The 26,302-nt window shown below is 42.4% G+C and overlaps 1 protein-coding gene across 1 annotated transcript in view; it reads right to left on the reverse strand.

Moving 5' to 3' along the window:
- TMEM266 (transmembrane protein 266) overlaps positions 1-26,302 on the reverse strand; it is a 119,148-nt gene that overhangs the window by 85,478 nt on the left and 7,368 nt on the right. The window contains exon 2 of the mRNA XM_065412683.1: positions 3,805-3,870. The gene's annotated coding sequence lies outside the window, so the exon portion shown is untranslated. The remainder of the gene's footprint in view (positions 1-3,804; positions 3,871-26,302) is intronic.

The raw sequence follows: 26,302 nt of genomic DNA on the forward strand, positions 1-26,302 counted from the left end.
GCCTTGTGGAATGCAAATGAAGAACTTTGACAGAAAAGTGCTAATTTCAAAGCAAGTGGTCATTGTGTGTGCTGACTGGAAGTCAAAGACTCATAATGTATTCCTAACTTTCCATCATCAAAGGAAAAATCCACGTGGGTAGTGACCCTGTCAGCTTGTTTTCTGTGAGAAGAAGCTGTAAGTATGGATTTAAGGAAAGATCCTGGATCTCTGGATTGTTTGGACTCTTACAGGAAAGTGTACCAGATGCAAAACGGAGATTCCCAGAGACAATCTGGGAACCCTGAAATGACTTTTGGGAAACTGGAAGTTTATTACATCATTGTCACCATTTGGAATTACAAACTGTGACTTACATGTGTATATATTTTACCTGCTTTAACCTCTCAATAACTCTCATTTCCTTTTCTTAGTTAATAAGCCTTTAGTTAGTTTACTATAGAATTGGCTACCAGTGTTGTCTTTGGTGTAAGATCTAGAGCAGAGGTTCTCAAACTGTGGTCCGCGGACCACTCCATTCAGGTGGTCCGTGAATAGTTCCCTCTAATGTGCATGCCTGGGCGGCTGCACACAAGAGAATGAAGGGCCACCCACCTAATTAGTGGAGCCATGTAGGCAGTGTGGTAAGAAGAGGAGGTGGGGGGAATTTGGGATGTGCAGGGATGTGGCAGCCAGAGAAAGAGGCAACTTTCCCCAGCTCCAGCGCTGCGGCTGCTGGGGAGAGACAGCCCTCCTTCCCAGCCCCAGCTCGGAGGCTGCCGTGGCGGGGGAGAAAGGGCACATCCATTGCATTAGAAAGGTAAGACTACTTATATTAAAATATGAGTTGTGTGCTTTTATTTGTAGAACAAAAAAAATGTTAATTATTAAGGTTTTTTTATATAGCGCTTTTATCCAAAGTGCTTTACAATAGTTAGCTAACGGTACAAACAACATTTGGAAAGATCATTAAGTGGTCCGCTGAGACCCTTGGCAATTTTCAAGTGGTCCGCGGAAAAAAAAGTTTGAGAACCATTGATCTAGAGTACCAATTGATCTGGGGTAAGTGACTGTTGTCTTGGGACTGGAAGCAATCTAAATGTGATGTGATTTTTGGTGTAAGTAACCATTTTATCATAGAATCATAGGATGGGAAGGGACCTCGAGAGATCATCTAGTCGAGTCCCCTGCTCTCTAGTATTAACTAGATCATTCCTGACAGGTGTTTGTCTAACCTGCTCTTAAAAATCTCCAATGATTGAGATTCCACAACATCCCAGGGCAATTTATTACAATTTATCACAAAGTCCAGATTGTCTGGGTGGCAAGATAGACCGGAAAGTCTAAGTGGACTGTCTGTGACTCCACGTTAAGACTGGTATAGTGATCCAGGAGTTCACCTTTGTCACTGGCTTGGTGAAATCTAATTATAGAACATACCACGAGTTTGGGGTGTCTGCCCTGTTTTCTGACAGTCTGCCCTGAGGTAGGCACTCAGAGTTGTGAGCTACTCCAGATAGCATGACACCAAGCAAGGGACATAAAAGTCATTAAGAAGAGGTTCTTTAAATACAAAAGGAGCAAGAGAATGACTAAGGAAAGTTTAGGTACTGTATTTAGTGGGGAAGGAGAGCTAATAATGGATGACATCAAGAAAGCTGAGGTATTTAATGTCTATTTTGCTTCAGTATTCGCTAAAAAAGTTAATGGTGACCAGACACTCAACACAATTAGTATTAACAAGAGGGAAGGAATACAAGCCAACATAGGGAAAGAGCAGGTTAAAGAATATTAGATAAGTTAGATGTATTCAGTCAGCAGGAGCTGATAAAAGTAATCCTACAGTACTTAAAGAACTAGCTGAAGCAATCTCAGAACCATTAGGAATTATCTTTGAGAACTCCTGGAGGATGGGTGAGGTTCCAGAAGACTGGAGAGGGGCAAACATAGCACCTATCTTTAAAATGGTGAAAAAAAGAGGACTCAGGGAATTATGGACTAATCAGCCTAATTTTGATACCTGGAAAGATACTGGAACAAATTATTAAGTCATCAATTTATAGGCATCTAGATGATCTAGAGTATAATAGGGTTACAAGGAATAGCCAGTATGGATTTGTCAAGAACAAATCATGCCAAATCAACCAAATTTCCTTCTTTGACAGGGCTACTGGCCTAGTGAATAGGGGGAAAGCAGTAGATGTGATACATCTCGATTTTAGTAAGGCTTTTGACACAGTCCCACACAACATTCTCATAAGCAAACTAGGGAAATGTGATCTAGATGAAATTAGTATAAGGTGGGTACAAAACTGGTTCAAAGACTATACTCAGAGAGTGGTTATCAATGGTTTGCTGTCAAACTGGGAGGATGTATCTAGTGGGGTCCCACATTCATTAAGCTGAAATCATTAAAATACTAGCCTGCACCTACTGAGAAAAGGTCTGGAGCCAATACACAGGCTTCAATTTGATGTAAAGCATGATTTTATCATCCAGCCTTCCCAATCTTATATATAGTTGGAGAAGTCAGATTTGTCATGTATAGACTCCCTGGCATCATAGGTTCAAATCTCAGCAGGGTTGACTTAGCCCTTCATTCTTCTTGCACAGATGAATTAAATTCTATACAATTCACTGTATGTCCTTCTCAGAGAAGACCTTAAAATTTCCTGTCTGCTCTGCCTGGATATTATATATGCTATAGTACTGGAGTAGGGGTTTGCGCTGGTGCTGTTACCCAGAACTCTTCCCTGTTTGAGTTACTTTGTTAACCTTTATGGATTGCTTTACATATTATTGGCCATACAGTGCACTAACTGACTGTTGCCTTCCAACCAAGAGGTGGTTGAATTTCAGTGGGACTATATGTATACGCTACTTTTTGGAAAGCGCTTTGGGATGAAAGGTGATACATAACAGTAAAAAGTATGCAAGAATGTGTGTGTATATTGCACACCCAGATAGTAATCACGAAAATTCAAGAGTAGTCTTAAAACTCTGTACCCTGGTACTTTTTCATTACAAACAGGATATTTTATTACACAACCTTACCACATATATGCAAATACAACAAGCTATGTGTGCACTATAGAACTAAGAAGAGGGAGGGAGAGAAGAAAGGACGAGGGAGGGAAGGTGCAGTTTAAACATTCTGGACCAAAGTCTGTGCTAACTTGTACTCTGTGCAGCTGAACTGAGGTCACTGTATAGCAAGAGCACACCGTTTTTTTTATATATATATTTATTAACATTCCTTTAAAAGTACATATAACACAGTTCTAGATTCTTGTACAAAAGAATACACACAAGAAATGGAAATCTAAAACAGAACTATTTACCTGACCAAAGCAACAAAATTCAATCTCCACCACCTCATCCCCATATCCCTCCACACACCACCTTTGCAAAATCTGTGGGGGGAAATGGAGAACCCTGGCAGCATGCTCTGAAAGCAAATAAATTCAGCAAGAATGCCAGGGTTGCTTTACAGGGTTTTCCCATTTTTCAACTTCTCTGTGACTTTGAAGCATTTACACTAATAGAACATACATTGGGAAGGTTATTTTACTAGAAACATTAGGCTCTAATCTCAATCTGTGAATGGAAATTATACCTATTCTAAAGTTAAATGGGAAGTGATGGGAACATCAAAATTCTTGCTATCCCTGTTAGTCAATCATAAGTAAGTCATGGAGCTATCTAGAAGCCTAGAGGAAAAGGGAAATGGATGGAGTCATCATAGGAGAGTAGGAGTGGCTAATCACCTAATAGTACCGCTCTGGGATCTTTTAAAAAAGAAAGAAAGAGAGTGGCTCCACGTACCTCTGGGTATGAACCACAGATGTGTCAAAAAACTTCATGATCAACAGCATGGAAGGTAGATGAGAGCTTAAAAAAAAGGAAAAAGATAGGATCAGCATGGTTGTGACCTTCATTCACTGTCAGGAAAAGATATTAACCAGCACTATTAGTGCAATTTATGTACCTTACTGAAACCTGAAACGCTACTGCATGGAGTCAAGAAAACCTGAGAATTCTGGAGGCTGTCTGATTTACCCTGTTATAATCTTCTTAATCAGCCCAAATAAAGGTTCAAAACAGATCCATAGCTGGAAACATTTTCCACATCAAGTGATGCCTCAAGAATGTTTCTTAGAGGCTGCTCTTCTGAAGGGAGGCACTAAGAATCTCCACCGACAGAGAACACAACATTTCCTCGCTGGCATTCCTCAGTCAGGAAAAACTTGGGTCTAGTTTATAAACTACAGCCTGCAGCTCTGTCACCACTTCAGTGAGCAACAATGACCTCAATTCAAGTGGAGTAGACATAGAATTTATTCCCTCAAGACACGGCTTTGCCACAACAGAGGCTCAGTAACAGATCCAAATGATTTCCTTCAGCAACATAAAATCCACACAACTGGAAAAGATTCCACTTTATAACTGTGTGACAATAACTGCCCACTGCCCCAAACAGTTCTGCAGTTTAGGACTTTGCAGATGCTGTGGTGGCGGAAAGAGTTTTCACCAACTCCTGTACAGATATCGCTTAAAATTTAAAATGAATATCTCCTCTTACAATTGGTTAGGCTTGACACATGACTCTCACCATCATGGCTCTAGTAAATACATTTCTCAGTCTAAATTAATGCTTTTTGAAAGTTTGAAGGAAACCATGCAGTTGGTTTTCAGTGAAGAAGATGCTTTCTATACTTATTACATTTTTTAAAAAAGGGGTGTATTCAGAGAAGTCAATTTTTAGAACCCCAAACATGGCATGTAGGTAGTCCAACAAGATGAACACTTGTTTTGATAAACCAAAACAAAACTGCTGTTTAGAAAAAATGTATGAACATTAAAATATCACATATCGGGCATCAACAGTAAATGAATTTTGTTATCACTTGGGAAACATGCTGGCGTTCATCAAATGTTTACACTGCAGCTTCCTAATCCTTCTGACAGCTCTAATGTAAGGAATTCCAGAGGAGTTTGCAGGGGAACAAGACGGATTTCAGAAGGTTTCATATTAAAAAGAAAGGGAAAGCAAGGGTGGATTTTGCAATCGTGAAGACTTTACTGGTCAACAAGTGTATATACAGTACTATATTACAAAGAAAAAAATATATTAAAAGAAAGCTGTTTAGGTTGGAAAATCAAGCACTCAAACATTAGGAAATGCCAGATTTGCAGTTGCTCATACAGCCTTAATTCTACCCCTTTGTGGATCATCCTGTGCCCTGAATGAACCAGAATGCTGTGGAAAAATAGTATGTGATCATGTAATTAAAGACTATCTCAATCCATATACACAGGTTATTTGTATGTAATTTCCCAGTTTTTTAAAATGTAAAAATAAATTCTATTATGTACAACTGTAACAATCCCTCCATTATGTATCATTATGAAGGTTTGGACACAAAACTTTCAGCACTGCAGCACAGCTTGAGGTACAGGACCTAACATTAGCTAATAGCAGGAGAAGGTTATCATCTGCAGTAGGAAAATAGGATTCTGGTTCCATGTGCAGGGTTCAGAGGGAGCCCAGTCCAGCCCTTTCTCTTTCCCACTCCTTGGGAGCTGGAGTGCTTCTATCCCATGTTGTGTTTCCAGAGGGGAGGAATGGGCTGGGGCTATGTACACTTAGTCCAGGACACTTATGGAGGGAGCTCAGTCTGGGTCTTTTCCCACAAACCCAGGAATTGGGGGAGCACCTGCTCAATTTGGTGCCCCCTCAGAGAGGGAGGGATGGGGATGGGATTCTGGGGCAACGTGCCAGGTATAACGTTGTGGTGAGGGTTGGAGGGAGCTCGATATGGCTCGCCACTCCCCACTGCTGCTCCAACAGCAACCCAGGATTCTCAATGCAGTGTGTGCCACTGCACCTTCTGGGACCTTCATGGCACCATAAGCCCAGAATCTTTCAAATGTTTGTGTTCAGTTATTATTTTGTCATGCTTCCAAAATTTTCCTGAAAAAACACAAACCAGAGCAGGGAAAATCATGATTTTTAACAATCTGTAACTTAGCTACAGCTGAGCAAAAGGCACTTCTCTAGCCTGAGGGTTTTCTCTCTACTGAATTTTAAAGGCCTGCTGCAAATAGTAGAGGTATCAGAAAAAGTAACGGAAACTGTTAGGCAACCTAAATATCAAGGTCACTACTAGCTCTCTCAGTAGTAAGCTTATTAATCAGGGAAAGCATTGGGATCTGTTGGAGCTGTTACTCAGGGATAGCATCCTCTTATTGTCACATCATCCCTCAAATTTCCAAACTGTCACTTGAGGTGTAGTTTATTTTGCTTCAGTAAATAACAGTAAATTTGCAATGGCATACTTAAAAAGTTGGTTTTACTCATCTTTCTAAAGGTTAGCAGGTTTGGGCTGGTTTTAATGGCAGCAGGGTGACCATCTGAGACTACCTAGTGTTCTGTGGTTGCTGTCCTGCCTAATGAACATACTGATCAGTGTTAGGTGCTGTGCTGCCAACTCACACAATTTTATCATGAGCCTTCCGATATCTGATGCATTACTTAAAGCCCCAACTCCTCAACTTACATTTAAAACAAGTTTCAAGCCCTCGTGGCTGCAGAGAAAAAGCTTGAATATATGAACGGAGTGCATCCTGAAGGCTCCAAAACTAGAAGGCAAATACAAATAATCCAAAATTTATTTATTTCTTTTTAAAAATCTCATGATTTTTGGGGCCCAGGTCATGATTTCTGAATGGCTGGGGTTGGCAATACTGTAGATGAGACACTTGGGTAAAATGCATTGCTGGTGTAAATGGGTGCAGTGCCAACTCAACCTCACTGGAGTTGCATTTGCTTGGGCCAACAGAGAATTCAGTCTCTGATTTTATTTCTAGCCCTTAGCTCATTCCCTGGTGATCCAAGGAATTCAAATTACTCAAAAAAGTCACCAGCCTGCAACCATGTCTTGTGATCTTCTCAGCTCTCAAGTTGATCAAGGTAAGCCTAGTCAGTGTTTGGAGGGGGTACTAAGGTAAAGAGGATTCCATAGAAAAGCCACGTCTTGTTATGCTAGACTGCTCCTATTTTTTCCCACACAGAAGTTTTACCTACAGTTCTGGGTTGCACTTCTCTGCTTAACTTTTTAAGTATTTTCAGACTTATTTTTTAGAAACAGTTAACTGTACATATGAGGTGAAAATCCTGGTCTCATTGAAGTCCACAGCAAAGATCTCATTGATTTCAATGGAGCCAGGATTTCATTCATGTTTTCTAAGGTTAATGCAATGTTAAGGTTGCCTTTTGTGTTCTTTTTATTCCAAGGGACTCTGCAGTCCTGTTGGAGCCTTGTGGACTCCCACTTCCACCAATTAAAATCCCTCACCCCTGTAAACCCGTCATATGCACCATCCTCCTGGACCGGAACTCCTTTGGAGACCATCAGTATTGCTTGTTAATTTTCCAGAGGAGTAAATCTCAAACATCGAGCAAAACTCTGTTCCCACATGGAAGGCTCAGAGCATTACCATTAGGATACAAAATAAATGCATAAAACCCCAAAATAAACACACACTACTTTGCACTTATATAGTTCCCTGCATCTGAATACATTTTAACAAATCCCACCCATAAGAGGCACTTAAATACAATATTCATATTACAGACAGGAAACTGAGACAGAGGCTGACTTTTGCTCAGTGTCATACACTGAGGATGGAGTACAGCTATGAATATACCCAAATATCCGCATACCAAGTCCACTCTTCTCAATGTTGGGCTACACTCTCTGCTCCCATGCAGAGCTGTATTGTTAAACATATTTGGAAATTTATAAAAAACAAAAGTTAAAAAATAGCACTGGTAGACTGAATACTGAAGTGTGTTCCAACACCGTGTGCAGCACAATTTTTGAATTATGACTAGGCTTTCAAATTCTTCTCTTTATAAAGGTACAGGGAAGTCAAATTCAATATCTAGAAGTGAAGATTTTACATTAAAAAACACTACACTACAACAGAAACTTGCTGCTATTGAAAAATAGCTAGGTTCCATCATCTTTCATAAATGCTATGGGCATCTTTCTAGCAAGGATACATTTAATTTGTAGTTTTACTTTATATCTTAATGGCAACTGCATAACGGCACATGGTCAGCCTATTAATATGAAATACACTGGCCTTCTCCCAAATCCAAAATAACTCCCTGTAGTTTAGTTTTTAGTGACAAATAGCCTGGTGGCTTAGATTGTAAATTCACAAACAACTACTGCATTTCATCTCCCTGACAAAGCACAGGAACAAATCTGTACAGACACATGCCTAGAACCCCGACCAGGGACATTCTATTTGCTACCCAAGATCCATAAACCTGGAAATCCTGGACGCCCCATCATCTCAGGCATTGGCACCCTAACATCAGGCTTGTCTGGTTATGTGGACTCTCTCCTCAGACCCTACGCTACCAGCACTCCTAGCTATCTTCGAGATACTACTGACTTCCTGAGGAAACTAGAATCCATCGGTGATCTTCCAGAAAACACCATCCTGGCCACTATGGACGTAGAAGCCCTCTACACCAATATTCCACACACAGATGGACTACAAGCTATCAGGAACAGTATCCCCGATAATGTCACAGCTAACCTGGTGGCTGAACTCTGTGACTTTGTCCTCACCCACAACTATTTCACATTTGGGGACAATATATACCTTCAAGTCAGCGGCACTGCTATGGGTACCCGCATGGCCCCGCAGTATGCCAACATTTTTATGGCTGACTTAGAACAACGCTTCCTTAGCTCTCGTCCCCTAACGCCCCTACTCTACTTGCGCTACATTGATGACATCTTCATCATCTGGACCCATGGAAAAGAAGCCCTTGAGGAATTCCACCATGATTTCAATAATTTCCATCCCACCATCAACCTCAGCCTAGATCAATCCACACAAGCGGTCCATTTCCTGGACACTACTGTGTTAATAAGCGATGGTCACATAAATACCACCCTGTACCGGAAACCTACTGACCGCTACACTTACCTACATGCCTCCAGCTTCCATCCAGGACACACCACACGATCCATTGTCTACAGCCAAGCTCTAAGATATAACCGCATTTGCTCCAATCCCTCAGATAGAGACAAGCACCTACAAGATCTCTATCAAGCATTCTTAAAACTACAATACCCACCTGCTGAAGTGAAAAAACAGATTGACAGAGCCAGACGAGTACCCAGAAGTCACCTCCTACAAGACAGGGCCAACAAAGAAAATAACAGAACACCACTAGCTGTCACCTTCAGCCCCCAACTAAAACCTCTCCAGCGCATCATCAGAGATCTACAACCTATCCTGAAAGATGATCCTTTACTCTCACAGATCTTGGGAGACAGACCTGTCCTCGCTTACAGACAACCCCCCAACCTAAAGCAAATACTCACCAGCAACCACACATCACTGAACAAAAACACTGACCCAGGAACCTATCCTTGTAACAAAGCCCGATGCCAACTCTGTCCACATATCTATTCAAGTGACACCATCATAGGGCCTAATCACATCAGCCATACCATCGGTGGCTCGTTCACCTGCATATCTACCAATGTGATATATGCCATCATGTGCCAGCAATGCCCCTCTGCCATGTACATTGGCCAAACCGGACAGTCTCTACGCAAAAGAATTAATGGACACAAATCTGACATCAGGAATCATAATACTCAAAAACCAGTGGGAGAACACTTTAACCTGTCTGGCCATTCTTTGGCAGACCTGCGGGTGGCTATCTTAAAACAGAAAAACTTCAAAAACAGACTCCAAAGAGAGACTGCTGAGCTGGAATTGATATGCAAACTAGACACAATCAACTCAGGGCTAAATAGGGATTGGGAATGGCTGAGCCATTACAAACATTGAATCTATCTCCCCTTGTAAGTATTTTCACACTTGCTTCTTATCAAACTGTCTGTACTGAGCCATCTTGATTATCACTTCAAAAGTTTTTTTTCTCTTACTTAATTGGCCTCTCAGAGTTGGTAAGACAACTCCCACCTGTTCATGCTCTCTGTATGTGTGTGTATATATATCTCCTCAATATATGGTTCACTCTATATGCATCCGAAGAAGTGGGTTGTAGCCCACGAAAGCTTATGCTCTAATAAATTTGTTAGTCTCTAAGGTGCCACAAGTACTCCTGTTATTTTTGCGGATACAGACTAACACGGCTGCTACTCTGAAACCTGATATTACATATTGTTAATCAAAATCTTGTGTCCTGCCTCAGAAGGTGAAGCAGCCCACACTATCTATATGGCCTAAAGTGCAATACTATACATGGCAGTAAAATTCCTTCCTGACTCTTGGAGATCACTTTACATCTCTACCCCAACTGAGTTCTGAAAGATTACATCAGGAAGGAAATGCACATACAAAGCACATCTTTTAGGTCTAGTTTCCTTCCTGGCTCACTGTTAGTGAGTTGGGTGTCAATACCTAATGCTTGTACTTAGGAATGAGCCAAAGGGGTCTTTTTGGGGGGAGGAATGGAGAAGGGAACTAGTTTTGAGACCCAGCTCTTGCCCCCTTCCTTCTCCCACAGCAGCTCCACAGGGGTAGCTAGATAATTTTAGGGTACTACAAGAGAGAGGAGAAACAGCAAGACACACAAACAGGCTAGATAAAAAACCACTTGTGGTGGGAAGGGGCAGCAGGGAACGCATTTGCATGAGCTCACCACCCCACATAATGGCTCAGAACCTTGCTCCAGGGGCCAGGAAGAAGAACCGCCACCCACTCCACCAACCGCAGTAAGGGTATGGTGGCCCGGTGCAAAGCTGAGCTATGCAGATGTAAAGGGCTAATATCCAGAGTTACCTTTAGTCTAAGCACAAGTATGGTCTGAGATATGGCTCTGTGAAGAATATTTCCTCTTACAATATATTTGCTGCACAAAATTTTAATTTGTCTTCCATTTCTCTCTTATATCGGACAATTAAAGTAGATATTTTGGAGTTTAATTAGGTAATTACACTTTTTTAAAAATCACTTTAGTTGCTAATCATTAAGTGTCTGTATCTGAACTGTATTTTGGAGACGAGGGGCTCTAATTTGTCTGTGCAATGGAACTGAAATATTAAAACAATTATCGATTTTCTATGTAACTGGAACTTAAGCAGTACATTTCACTAATTGAGGTGTAATGGGGTTTTCAGAACTTATTTGACTGGAGTTAACTGATTCATTAGTTATTTTAAGTAGAATATAAAGGAGGATTACTAAAGCACCAGAAAGGAATAGTTTAAGAAAGCACAGAAAATAAAGGGTACTTTTTTTCTTTTCTTTTTCCTGCAAGGTGGAGTAAAGCTTTTCAAAACGTATTATTTATATCTTGAGAGAGACAAGGTAAGAGAGGTAATATCTTTTTTTGGAGCAATAAAAGATATTTCCTCCCCTACCTTGTCACTCTCAGATCCTGGGACCAACAAGGATACACAAACAGTGCAAATAACTATGGATAATTTATTTCTTCATATTTATGTTTAAAATACCTACCCATAGTTTTAGAAATTTTGTACAAAACTCCATACACACGAGGAGGACATAAATCCTTAACTGAAAGAATAAAAAAAAAGTTCAATCCACCAACTTCATCCCATCAGATCACCTACGTAACTAAAACAATCATCCAACCATTAGATCCTTCAAACCCCCCTCACCTCCAAACACTGTAAAAATATATTGGCAAATTCAGAGCATGACGGACAAGGGGAAGGATGTTCCAGAAAATAATAATAATATCACCATGTATTTCTTAAATAGTGCTTTTCATCAGTAGATCTCAGAATTTCATCACACTCTTTAATGTTTTTATCTTCACAACACTCCTGTGAGGAATTATTATCCCCATTTTACAGATGGGGAACTAAGCACAGACAGACTAAGTGACTTACCCAAGGGCACATGGGAAGTTTGTAGCAGAGAAGAGAATTGAACAAAGGTCTCCTAAATCCTAGGTTAGTGCCCTAACCACTGGATCATCCTTCCTTTCAATAACCTACCATCAGCTGCCTTTCTTTTAAACAAGGGAATTGGCTTGGGCTCTTCCAGTGGTTGCAATTGTGGTAGTGTCACATACAAGGAAATCTGATGTAAACAGATTCTATATAGGATGTTGTATGATTGAAATATGACCATTTATATCATTAATATTCCCACTATTTGACAATTGCAACAAAACTTGTACAAGTATGTCTTGTAAGTTGTCAATGGAAAAATTATGATTCACTGAAGATGATTATCCTGTTTAAATGCATGTATCATTTTTGTATCTGAAGTTATAAATATTGGCTATAGATTTGTATTCCTGGGGTAACTCCAACCAGGTAAAATCTACATTGAAGCCAGACAGCTTTGTGTTGATGGCCCACCCAAGGCAATTAACTCTCACAATGGACCATAGAAGAAACTCATTCTGCCCAGATGGCTCTTCCTGAAGGCGCCTTAGCTTCCAAGTGGCCAATGGCTGCCCCTGTGAGTCAGCAAGCCATGTAGAGGCATGTGACATGCTCATCTGACCCTGGACTCCTTCTTGTGCCAGTAGTAATTTTCCACAAACTGTAATGTGTGAGCTTTATTTTGGAACAATAACGTTCCAAGCACATGGCAGGGGGTATAAAAGACCCTTGAATCATCTCCATATTTCCTCTTTCCTGCTCTGATTCTCTGGACTGTGGACTTCCAACTAAAAGGAGCATATTTGAACTATGGGCTGAGGACCTTCCAATCTTTTGGAAGTTGCCAAAGACTTTACAAGCCAGCAGTCTATAATGTCACTGCTACAAACCTGGTATAAAAACATTGCCATTCTTGTATGTAATGATCTATTAACCATTTGTAATTCTCTTCTTCTTTTCTCTTATAATAAACCTTTAGATTTTAGTCACTAAAGGATTGGCAGCAGCATGATTATTGGGTAAGATCTGAGTTATATATTGACCTGGCTATGTGGCTGATCTCTTGAGATCAGAAGATCCCTTTGTTTGATTAAATTGATTTTCAATAATCTCTCATCATAAAATCTAGTGTCTGGGTGATGATGGCCTGTAAACTGCACCCATCCACTAATTCAGTGGTTCTCAATTTTTTTTTCCGCGGACCACTTGAAAATTGCTGAGGGTCTCGGTGGACTACTTAATGATCTTTCCAAATGTTGTTTGTACCGTTAGCTAACTATTGTAAAGCGCTTTGGATAAAAGCGTTATATAAAAAAACAGTAACAATTAACGTTTTTTTGTTCTACAAATAAAAGCACACAACTCATATTTTAATATCAGTAGTCTTACCTTTCTAATACGATGGATGTGCCCTCTCTCCCCCACCACGGCAGCCCCCGAGCTGGGGCTGGGAAGGGGGGAGTGTCTCTCCCTCGCCACAGCAGCCACAGAGATGAGGCTGGGAAGGACGGCAGTCTCTCCCCAGCAGCTGCAGACCTGGAGCTGGGGAAAGTTGCCTCTTTCTCTGGCCGCTGCAGCCCTTCACATCCCAAATTCCCCACACCCTCTCTTCTCATCCCACTGCCCTCTCCCACCTACCCCCTATTCTCCCCAAGGCCACCACTTCACCTTACATGTGCGTCTTCTCCAGGGTCCAGGCAACTGATTAGTGGAGCCACGCCTGCGCGGCTCCACTAATTAAGTGGGTGGCCCTTCATTCTCTTGTGTGTGGCCGCCCAGGCGTGCACCTTAGAGAGAACTATCCACGGACCACCTGAATGGAGCTCGCGGCTCACTGGTGGTCCACGGACCACGGTTTGAGAACCTCTGCTCTAATTAGAATTTAGAAACAAAACCCAAAGCCACGCAACAAGTCAGTACCAGAGTTGGGATTAGAACTATTGTGTTCCTGGCTCCCTGCCCATGGTTCAATCTGCTACACCAGTGATTTTCAACCTGTGGTCCACGGACCCCTAGGGGTTTGCAGACTATATCTAAAGGTTCTGTGAAAGATTCTTGTTACCACAGAACAGTGGTTTTCAACTGGGGCTATGCCTAAGATTTCCAAAGTAGTCCGCAACTCCATTCGAAATTTTTTTGGGGTCCGCAAATGAAAAAAGGTTGAAAACCACTGTGCTATACCATGCTGCTTCCTAAGAAAAAGCGAAACCTGCAGTCTCAGTATATTCCTTACTGGGAGTATAGATGAAATCTGTTCACCAAAATGACTAAGTAATTTTGTTTTAAAGGCTTGTTTTAATTAGAAAGATAAGGAACAGCAAAATCAATAAAATGTCTCCAGTAAAACAAGGATTTAAAGTTATATTGGCCTGAGATCGGGGACTTGCTACAGTAGGTCCTGGCATAGTGCCAACAATATACTGTTAGATCAAGGGTTTACTGACAGTTTTAAGATCTGATATCTTGTGATCATTCATGTCTATTCTTTACAGTTCATGAGATACTAGTCCTTTAAAAAAATCACATAATTCCAATTATTTGCACCAGCCCTCACTCTCAACGAACATGCATACTTAATTCAGACATGATTTTAGCATCTGACAGCTCAGGAACTGTTAAAATTCATGTTTTATACCCTTTGAAAAATTTGGGATTCCAGGCTTTCATTTGTTTCCAGTAATAGCTGTCAGAGAACTTGGCTGCTAGAACCATGACAGGATTAAATAGAGGAAAGCGCAAGAGGAACAAGCAAAATTATATGATTTTTAAGATCCCAATAGCTAATCTGTCTGGGCTAGAAAAATTGGGGCACACTTTTATTATTTATACAGCTCACAAAAATGTGCTAGGTACTTTACAGAGCAATTTCTTTTAAATGACATAGGCCCTGCTCCAAAGAGCTCACAATCTAATTTTAGACAAAGGTTTCAGCAATATGATGACATAGTTATTCAAGTTTGGAATAGCTATACGTCTTGATAGTTCCATTAAATTATTATATATTTATAAGAGACCGCACCTTGTGTGAATGACACTGAAGATATGGTGAATGTGCTATATGTGATTACGATGTATGTCACACTGGAAGCATGTCACTCAGGCTGTTCTCACCTACATAAGCTGTTGCCTGACTCATCTTGGAGCAAGTTACTACAAGTACTTCCCTTCATTCTGCAGAAAGGAGGATACTGTATGGGCCATACAAATGTGAGAAGCTACACAGATCTGTTTTTCCTGTCTGTTTTAACTTGATTGTTGCTTTGCTAAAGGAAAAGAAATGGTCCAAAACACAATCAATCATATTGACTGTCAAAGTCTTTCCCTCTTAGGGTAAGAAAATGTGGCATTCTAAAATATATTCCTGACAAGGAGACAAACTTTCCTCTCTCTCACACCAGGAGACAGTGGAATTATTGAACTTACACCAGAGTATGTAAGGGCAGAATTTGGCCATAAGGCTAAAGCTTTAAGCCACTGTCGTGCCCTTTCCAGAGCACTATCATCACTAGATGGTGTGTAAGACTTTTAAAGTAAAAACATAGCTGAACAAGTCAAATTACCTGTTTATTTAACTTTGGAGCTCAAGAGCTAACTTTTTCGAGATACTGAAAAATAGTGACTAAGACTACAGATTCTGCATCCTTCAGCACATGGTAGGATTTACTCAAGTATCCAAAGATACATTCAGTGCTGACAGCCCAAAGAACTAACCAATGAAAGTACAAGAGGTGGATTTTGTCATCCAGAAGTTCTCAAACTGGGGTCCATGGACTGCTGATAGGCCTCTGAGAGCTGGTTGGTCACAAAATGCTGGCTTCTCTGATTTCCCCCCCAGCGACTGACTAACTGATTCACACACACACACACACACACACACACACACACACACACACACACACACACACACACACACACACACACACACACACACACACACACACACACACACACACACACACACACACTATTACTTCTCCACATAAGCATTTGCTGTAGTTACCACAAAGATGTTATACAATGGTAGAGAAGTGGTCCACAAGACAATGTTTTTAAAATAAGAACTTACATTGTAAATGAGTTTGAGTACCCCTGCCAGGGCTGACTTTGATGGATGTTTTGCAGGCTTGAATATTGCAGGATCAAAGCTCAGATCTGCTAGTTATGGGCTTTATCAAATACTTCTATGTGAAAATTCCATATATACTGCACACAATCATTTAAAATAAAACAAATATCCCTTTTCCCATACTAGCTATAATAGTGTAGCCATCTCAGATGTGTACATTTTCTAATGTTAGCGTTGAGATTTACACTAAGTAATCCAAATGGAAAATAAGAATGACCATACGGGCTCAGACCAATGGTCCATCTAGCCCAGTATCCTGCCTTCTGTCAGTGGCCACTAGTAACGGATGCTTCTGAGGGACTGAACACAACAGGGCAATTAACATGTGATCTACCCCTGTCATCCAGTCCCAGCTTCTAGCACTCAAATAAAGTAAAAGGTTTGTGAAGAAAATGTGTGCTATAAGTTTCTAGACAACCAATTTGCACAGTATCACTATCTATTGCTAGATTTTTAGTTATTAGGTGTTTATTTCTAAAGGGCCTCTGAGCATCAACCAAAATACAACTGAAAACAATAATTATCAAAAAGGCAACATGGGCCAGTGCATAAATCCTAGAACTGGTTTAAGTATATATACACACACACACACATACACACCAAAAACAAAAAACACAGAGACAAAATCTAAAAAGAGGGATAAAAATATCATCAGTCTCCCTGAATATGCCACAGATCAACTCTTCCAGCCCCTCCTTTTATTTTGAGATTATATTATGGGATGATTGGTAGTTCAAAACCCACCAATCTAAATGCCATGACAGGAGACCAGGGCAGCAGGTGGCTTCATATCATATATTTGATTAGCCCTTGCCATACATTTCCTCCCTTGTTTATGTCACAAGCATCCCTGTGAGCAGATGGGTGGTTCCTTCAGTAATGAATGGGAGGGATCTCTTCGCAAGGGTATGATGAAACAGTAATTTAAAATTAAGCCATCAGTCAAGTCTTGTTGCTCAAGATAGAGGGGAAGAAAAAATAGTGTATAAGGGTCATGTACTGAACCTGATCATCAGCATGAATCAGCTTATTTTTTGTGCTGGCTAATCCCTTTCCCCTTCCTTTATTCAAGGCAAAGCAAGGTTATCAAGCCCAACTCCCACAAAGTCAATCCAAGCCCTCTAAATATACAATACTTACCAGAAATAAAGCCCATCTGTCTTGACATTCCCATTGCTTGGAATGCATAAAGTGTCTGGAGGAGAGCAACTTTATTTCTGCCAAGGTCAGCAGAGGTGATCAGGCTTCTGTTGGTGATTTCTGCACACGGCAGTGAAAACCTGGAGTTTGGACTCTCAGAGTTTTCCCTTGGGAGATCATTCTGACACCTGGGTCTACTCTATTTTTTCCTACCCTCTGCTAGAGGAAGCAAAGAAGAGATTTTGGACCTTGGTCTCCTGCACCTTATTTCTCTCTGCTAAAGGCAAAGGGCTGTCTGATTAGACCAGTACATGATTTTCTTTCCATTCTTTCCTCAATTCCAGAAAAGACAGATGAAATACCCTCATATTGACCACATTAGTATGGATTTTTTTTTACTTTTCTTTTGGACCAACTGTATTGTACTGTTTTTTCTTGTTTCTTCCCTATAGCCTAGGAGAGTCACATCCATAATTAGGGTGACCAGGGACTTCAGAAAGATATTCTTCCTGCACCAACAGACCACCACTGGGACAAGTCCAGTATTCTTCTGGCAGTAATATTTTTTAATCCAGCTCACAGTATTTTGTCTGTGGACTCTCAATTTTTTGAGTGAGTATGAATGTGCTCTGGTCCACAGGACTAGGTCTAGTCAGGAAGCTCAACAGCCTCATGCTCTGACATACTAGAATGGTCTCTTTCAGATGGAATTCTGTTGTCAGGTACCTTTATTGGCACCTTTCCACATATACCCACTCATATCTGTTATTGCACCAAAATGGGAGCTTTTGGAGAGCACTGAGGGAGTAGTTTCCTTAATTCACCATCAGCTCCACTAGCTGAAAAACAACAAGGAATCCGGTGGCACCTTAAAGACTAACAGATTTATTTGGGCATAAGCTTTTGTGGGTAAAAAACCTCACTTCTGCATCTGAAGAAGTGAGGTTTTTTACCCATGAAAGCTTATGCCCAAATAAACCTGTTAGCCTTTAAGGTGCCACCGGACTCCTTGTTGTTTTTGTGGATACAGACTAACACGGCTACCCCCTGATACTAGCTGAAAAGGTTTCTGAGATCCTGGATACTGCTCAATTTGTTCTCTTTGCTGATCTACTTTTTGGCAGCTATTTATGGTAGATTCCTTTATGTATGATAAATGCTACAATCATCACTTCTCCTAGGGGAAGAGTAAAAGTGCTGATCCCAGCCCAAACAGGTATATAGTTTGTACTGAAAATGTAACTCATCTACTGCAAGGCAGAGAGTTCTTTGGTGGTCTGAGAAACCAGGGATATGGAAAAACACTTTATTAATTATTATTATGATTAATTGGTACCACTGTAGTTAGTCACAGGCCAATTTAATGTGCAAGGCTAGCATTTTTTTGCATTTTTCAAATAGTCTCAGTTCCACCACTCTATTGTTTCTTTTTTAAAGCGTAAGTGCTAGGAAAGAGAAAATTAGCTGCCTGACTTTTAGGCAGAGTGAAATGTGGAGAAGAGAGATGGCATTAAAAAAAAGAAAAGAAAAGAAAAAGAAAAAGATTTCCCGCCCCCTGCAAATTCTCTGTGGCAGTTGGTGACTCTGCCAGACTGACAAGTCCAAAGCAGGAACCCACATATCTGGAATAGCTGCAAGCCAAACCCAGAACTGCCATATTTTGTCAGACTTGCAAAAACTATCAGCCACTAATGAGACTCTACTACAGTTAATAATTTACCATTCAATAGCAGCTTCCATCTTAGGATCTCAAAGCACTTTACAAATAAATGAAGTAAGCCTCACAACCCTGTATGAGACAGATGCTATCTCCCTTGTACAGATGGGGAAACTGAGATACAGGGAGGTCAAATGAAATGCCTATAGTCACTCAGGAAGTATGTGGCAAGGCCATAAATATAATTTAGGCTTTGTCTACAATGCACTTTCATTGTTAAAACTTTTCTCGCTCAAAGGTGTGAAAAAAAACCACCCCTAAATGACAAAAGTTTTAACCACAAAAAGCGCTGGTGTTGACAGCGCTTCGTCAGCAGGAGACATTCTCCCGTCGACGAAACTACCGCCCCTCATTGGGGGTGGTATTATTTTGTCACGAGGAGAGCTCTCTCCCTGCAACAAAAAGCAGGTACACTGTGCACCTTACAATGGCGCAGCTGCAGCGGTACAGTCGCGCCGTTATAAGGTGCGCAGTGTAGACATAGCCTTAGACTTCCTGACTCCCACTCCTGTGCCTTAATCATAAACTTATTCTACCTTTAGTTTGGAAAATGGAATAGTGTAAATATCCCCAAACATTACCATTTTTCTTCATTTCTCTTTAATTTGTGTTTAAACCGAGCTTATATAGTATTATGTGCTGCTGCAAACACTCGCAAAATGAAATTCAATGAAACTGAAATACCTTGTAAACTTTTTGAACTGCTACTACCATACAGCAAGTGGAAGTGTGACACAGCGCATAATACGCACTGTCTTTGCTGCTGTAAAAATTTCACTGAACACAGCTCCCTTCATTTCTTATATCAATCAGGTAACAAGAGATTCAAACATTTCACACCTAGGCTCTAATGAAAATGTTGCTGTTACTTGCTTGATAGAGACCAATCATTCAATGAATGATCAAGCTGTTGCATGAGTTCTGAATGACTACACCATGTCATTTGATAATGTGGTATCTTCTGACCCAGACAGAGCTGCCTACAGTATATAATTAAAGGTTTCAGATACACTACATTTGCTCCTGCCAAATGCTGTTCACGCAATATGCTTTGTGCATGCAATGAAAGCAATAGCAAAACATTCTATTTCAGCCTGTGAACCGCTTTGATAAACTGTTTTAATGAAACCACTGTTTAGCAACAAGATCAGATGTCCAGAGTCCTTCTAGAGGATCAAAATATCAGTAAGCCAGCTGTTTCTCTGCAGTACCTAATTCTTAATTAGCAAGAGATGTATTTTTGTTCCTGGCCCTTTGTTTCTTTATTATTAATAATCATTTAAATTATTGTATTTCCCCAATCAGGATCAGGGCCTCACTGCATTAGACACTACAAACAGAAGAGACAGATCCTGCCCCAGACAGCTTACAATCTAAAAGATGAATATACTTCAATGTGAATTTTAGAGCCTGTGAGAGGCACAGAGCTTGTGAAAGGATGGAAGGTGCTGAGAGTGAAATCTTCTATTTATCTACAAAACAGTCAATAGCGCAAGTGCAAGCTTCCAGGCCAGTGTGGGTCAGTGCTTCAACCCTGATCTGGAGGTTCCAACTTTAAATGCGAGATGAAAGCTCATTCTGCATATGGCCCATTAAATCCTCACTCTCTCCACCGAGGCTGTCAACAAGTATGCCATTGTTGTATGCAGTGTTGTTGTAGCCGTGCCCATCCCAGGATATTAGAGAGACAAGGTGGGTGAAGTAATATCTTTCACCGGACCAACTTCTGTTGATGAAAACTTATTTCTCTCAATAAACAGAAGTTGGTCCAATAAAAAATATTACCTCACCCACCTTGTCTCTCTAATATCCTGGGATGGGCACGGAAAAAAGCTCTCTAATAAGCATGCCAATTGAGGCGGTGTTTTTTGGAGCAGGATGTGGATACCTGCTCAATTGAAAATGAACTGATGCCAACACCCTAATTCATTTAAGCCGTCAAAGAGCCATCAGATACGAACTAATTCATTCACTATCAACCATTGCCTTTTATTTCTAAATTTGTCAATTGAACAATACTTGATTCTTCTTCCTTTGTCTAGTTAACTTTATCCAATGCTTTCAAAATTAAGTGGAAAAAAAAGTGTATTGTTTTGTGTTTTAAAGTGAATCATTCCCCTGCAATCTTACAGGAAACCTAAATAAAGTTGTGCTAGTGGCATGAGAATCAAAAAGTGGCAACCTCCGTGTAGGAGCTGGAAGGAGGACATGCCGCTGCTTCCGGGAGCTGCTTGAGGTAAGCGTCGCCTGGAGCCTGCACCTCTGACCCCCTCCTGTGCCCCAACCCCCTGCCCCAACCCTGCTCCCCCTCCTGCCCTCCGAACCCCTTGATCCCAGCCTGGAGCACCCTCCTGCACCCCCAACCCCTCATCCCCAGCCCCACCCCAGAGCCCGTACTCCCAGCCGGAACCCCCCCCCCCCAAACCCATGCCCCAGCCTGGAGCCCCCTCCCACACCCTGAACGCCTCATTTCTGGCCCCACTCCAGAGCCCGCACCCCCAGCCAGAACCCTCACCCACTCCCTAACCCTAACCCCCAATTTCGTAAGCATTCATGGCCCGCCATACAATTTCCATACCCAAATGCAGCCCTCAGGCCAAAAAGTTTGCCCACCCCTGGTGTATGACCTACACACTCTAATAGGAGATCAGGGCCCCACTATCGTTGGCACTGAACATACATATGATAACAAGATAGTCCCCGTTCCAAAGGCCAAGGCAGTTTCAGGTAATATACATGCTTCTTATTCCCCCTACCAACTTTGTTGTTTTACAATCACATTTTCGTATTTTAATTTTTTTTCTCTTCCATTCTGCTGTGTGAAAGATCCAAACTAATGACAGGGGGAAATAGGCAGTACACATAGGGCTAGCTGTCAAATGCATAAAGTAAAAAAGTAGATACAATTTCTTTGAACTTTTAGCTGTATTAAGCTTAAGGGTTACTTGTAGATTAGAAGAATCCATGCAAAATTGTGATTTTTTTAAAAATATACTTATTGGTATCTCTCTGAACCAAAAAAAATACATAATAGAAAGTTAGACTGTAAACATTATTTCAGTTTTTAATAACTTGAAGCCTGATTTATGGCAAGGAAGTCTACACAGACAGACACTGTGACAATGGTACTTGATTTTGTAGGACCTGGTCATTAATATATAGTAACAAATATGATGATTTTAATGTCTCTTTAAAATTAATAAATAATATCTATATCTATCTATATATCGCAGCTCTAGACTAAAACCCCACATATAAAAAAGAAGCATTTTAAAAAGCTGTTTGTTTAAAATTATCAGATAAAACAATAAAAATAGAAAGGATTTAGGATGCTTGGTTTTGCACTTAAGCAAAAATACCAGAAGTGGGTTTGTGATATGGAGCAAAAATGTAAAGACTGACTTACTAATTAGATGTACAGTACTATCTGCATATCTAAGGTAAGATACCTATCACCATACACATTGTTCCAACAAAAAATATTTTAAATTTTAAACAGGGCAGAGATTACCTCTTATCTACGTTTGTACAGCACGCAGCACAATGGGGCCCCCAATTCTTATTGCCTTTGAGCATTACCATAATACAGATGTTACTAATATAGGAGTTTGAGGGTGCACAAATAGGGATCTGTTTTGTTAACTCTTTGTGAACAACTCCCATTCACGGGAAAGAATAAACACTTAAAGAGCAACTGAACTCAATGCAAGTTTTTCCTGAATAAGAAATGTACAATGGGTTCCTGCATGAGGACCGCATGATAAGTGCATATATAGCAACCAGGTGGACATTGCAGTGCCATATGCTCCCCTCCACTGCAAGGCAGGGAAGTGAGCAAAGATAAATTAAACTGGGTGGAAAAGAAAGAAAAGTGGGGATGGCAGAGCAGGGAGGAGCAGAGCAGGGTGCCAGTGCTAAGCTCCCAAAATCCTAAGAACCGGTTCCCTACCGGGTCCTCGGCGGCAGGGGGGGTCTTCACTCGCTCCGGGTTTTCGGCGGCAGGTCCTTCACCCGGAGCGAGTGAAGGACCCGCCGCCGAAGTGCCGCTGAAGACCCGGTAGGGAACCACACGGTGAGTACAAGCCCCACGTGCCTGTCTCCTCCCCGCCACCCACCCATCTGACCCCAACCCACATCCTGCTGACTGCCCCCCTCAGAACCCGCAACCCATCAACCCCCTCCTTGTCCCCTGACCACTCCCTCCCAAACCCCCCCACCCTAACTGCCCCCCAGGACCCTACCCCCTACCCAACTCGCCCCACTCCCTGTTCCCTGACTGCCCCAACCCCATCCACCACCACCCCAACAGACCCCCAGGACTCCCATGCCCACCCAACCCCCCCCGTTCCCCGTCCCCTGACTGCCCCCCCAGAACCGCCGCCCCCTCCAACCGCTCCCTACCCCTTATCCAACCCTTCCTCCCAGCCCCGGCCCGGCCCCCTTACCATGCTGCTGTGTAAGGATGCCGCGCAGCCGCTGGAGCTTGCAGCCCCTGGAGCTTGCAGCCCCACCCCCTTACCCAGCGGTGAAAGTAAGCCGGTGTGCCGTACCGGGGTGGCCCGGCTTCCCCAGGGGTCAATTTAAAGGGCCTGGGACTCCCAGCAGGGGCTGGAGTCCCAGGCCCTTTAAATTGCCACCAGAGCCCCACTGCTGGAGCCCTGGGGTAGCGGCAGCGGGGCTCTGGGGGCTATTTAAAAAGTCCGGGGCTCCCACTGCTTCTATTGCCCCGGCCCTTTAAATAACTGCCGGAGCCCCGCCGCTTCCCCAGGGCTCCGGCAGCTATTTAAAGGACTGGGGCGGTAGAAGCAGGGGAGCCCCGGGCCCTTTAAATAACCTCCGGAGCCCTGGGGTAGCAGGGGGCTCCAGGGGCTATTTAAAGGGCCGGGGCTCCAGCTGCCTCTGCCGCCCTGGTCCTTTAAATAGCTGCCGGAGCCCCGCCGCTTCCCCAGGGTTCCGGCGGCTCTGCAAGAGGGGGAGAAGCAGGGGAGGAGCCGGGGGAGCCTCCCCAGCTGGGAGCTCAGGCGGGCCAGATAGGACGGTCCTGCGGGCCGGATGTGGCCCGCGGACCGGAGTTTGCCCACCTGCCCGCCCCTTTAGGAACCGGTTCTACACCGGCTTCTAAATTTAGCAACCAGTTCTTGCGAACCGGTGCGAACCGGCTCCAGCTCACCACTGGATGGTGCCTCTGCAGCATGTTGCCCCCCATACCAGGAGCCTATATAAACTCCTCTGCCCCTGCTCACTGTAACTTGGGCCACAGAGCTCAGGGTAGGGAGGGCAATGCCAAGGTGGCACTAGAGAGCCACTTCTCTCTTCAGCATAATCCTTGCTTGGCAGGTGGATGTCTTGCAAAATTAAATTAATGTTACACCTAGCATGATTAACTTCCTGAAAGACCCTTTTGAGAAAGGGTGGATATCACAAAAGCATGGGTTAAAGAACCAATAGCATCATGGCTCTTGAGGTGGGGGGGAAGTGTATGGAGGAAGACAGCCCTACAGAGGGACAGCTATGAGCCCTCCTGAGGCTTTGGTACTTCCTTTTCCCATGGATCATTGAGCCCTTAGAAGTCTAGAGGCCACGTCTATTCCGCAGTCTCCTCTGAGTCTCTTCTTGCCAAGGGGAACTTGTGTCAGATACTCTTAAATGAACCTTGGAGCTTCCTAAGCTCTGTTGTCCCAACTGGAAGATACGATATGGTCACATATTATAATGACTCCAAGGAGTATTTGCCTTTTTGAGATTTTTTGTTATAACTAACACCTTTAAAAGTTAAACATTTCTATTTATGTAGTTTACTATCAGTTTCCCTGCTCAAAAATCCTACTTATTTAAAAATAATCAGTGAACCATCAAATTACTTAGAATGGGAGTGGGCAGAAAGGATAGAGAGAAAAAACTGATGAATAATAGTTACAAGTGCATATTTTAAAGGTTCTTTTATTTATGGATCGACTGTGTAAGTGAACATGAGTACCTTGAGCTGTCTCCCATTTCTATTTAAAAAAAAAGCTGTTTTCCAAACCTAATTTTATCTTTCCAGATAAGAATGTGATAATTTATTAGAAGGGGCCTGTAAATTCCACTAGCCTATTAGATAATGAGAAAAGTCATGGGTTGTTTACTGACTGATGCACATCACATGCCCAGTGATCATACCTTGGCAGTTTGCTAATGTAAATTATTACAGCTAAGAGCTCATGAGCTAACTAAAAAACTTTTTAGAATTCAGTTTTTGCAGTAAGAAGGCCTAAGGCTTCATATGGAAAATATAAATCAGTAGAGAGGTGTACCTTCAGCTAGAAGGGCTAATAGTTCAGATGGTGGATTTCCCACAGAAATTATACGGTGGACTTGGACAAATGAACACATTGGGTGAAATCCTGACCCGAATGATGTCAGTGGGAGTTTTGCCATCAGCTTCAATGGGTATGTCTATGCTGCAGTTAAACACCTGTGGCTGGTCCTGGTCACCTGACTCGGGCTCGTGGGGCTCAGGCTGCAGGGCTATAAAATTGCAGTGTAGACATTCAGACTCTGGAACCCCATGAGGGGAGAGCCCTGAGAACACAAATCAGATGGCACGGGCCAGCTGCAGGTGTTTAATTGCAGCATAGACGTACCCATTGAAGCCAATAGCAAAACTCCCACTGACTTCAAGAGGGTCACGATTTTACCCTTTATGTTTGGAAATTCTCATCTTTAATTATAGGGAGAAGCTGGTAGTGACCCCTGCATTTAAGTTTCCTAACACTTTCCATTATAAAAGTTCCTTGCAACTTTTTTTTTTGAGAAGCTCTGACACCCCCATTGTTTACAAAAGGCCTTTGAAGTTCAATAGGGAAATAGCCCTCTGGCTATAAAAGTGCCCTTTCTTTGTCCTGTGACATTTCATGCAGATTTAGCTAAGATATATATTGTTTAAAATGGTCATCTCATATCCCTTGCTTGCCTGGCTCAGAAAAAAATCTGGCAGCCTGCCAAAACAACAACTGCATATGAACATTCTAAAGCCAGGTTCATGACACTGTCAAAACATCAGCGCACACTGCATCCAGGGCCGGCTCCAGGCACCAGCTTACCAAGCAGGTGCTTGGGGCGGCCACTTCGGAGAGGGGCGGCACGTCCAGCTGTTCGGCGGCAATTCGGCGGACGGTCCCTCACTCCTGCTCAGAGCGAAGGACCTCCCGCCGAATTGCCGCCACAGATCGCGATCGCGGCTTTTTTTTTTTTTTTTTTGGTTTGGCTGCTTGGGGCGGCCAAAACCCTGGAGCCGGCCCTGACTGGCTAGAGCTTCTAGGGCGGGAGAGGAGGAGGGTTAAGGCTCTCCCTCCCCAACCACTCCCCTGGATTAAAAATATGGCCCTAGTGGTCCACCCCCTATCTGGGTACAGCACATAGGGCAGGAGCTCCCCC

This window comes from Emys orbicularis, chromosome 10 (assembly GCF_028017835.1).
Source record: "Emys orbicularis isolate rEmyOrb1 chromosome 10, rEmyOrb1.hap1, whole genome shotgun sequence".
Lineage (NCBI taxonomy): Eukaryota > Metazoa > Chordata > Testudines > Emydidae > Emys > Emys orbicularis.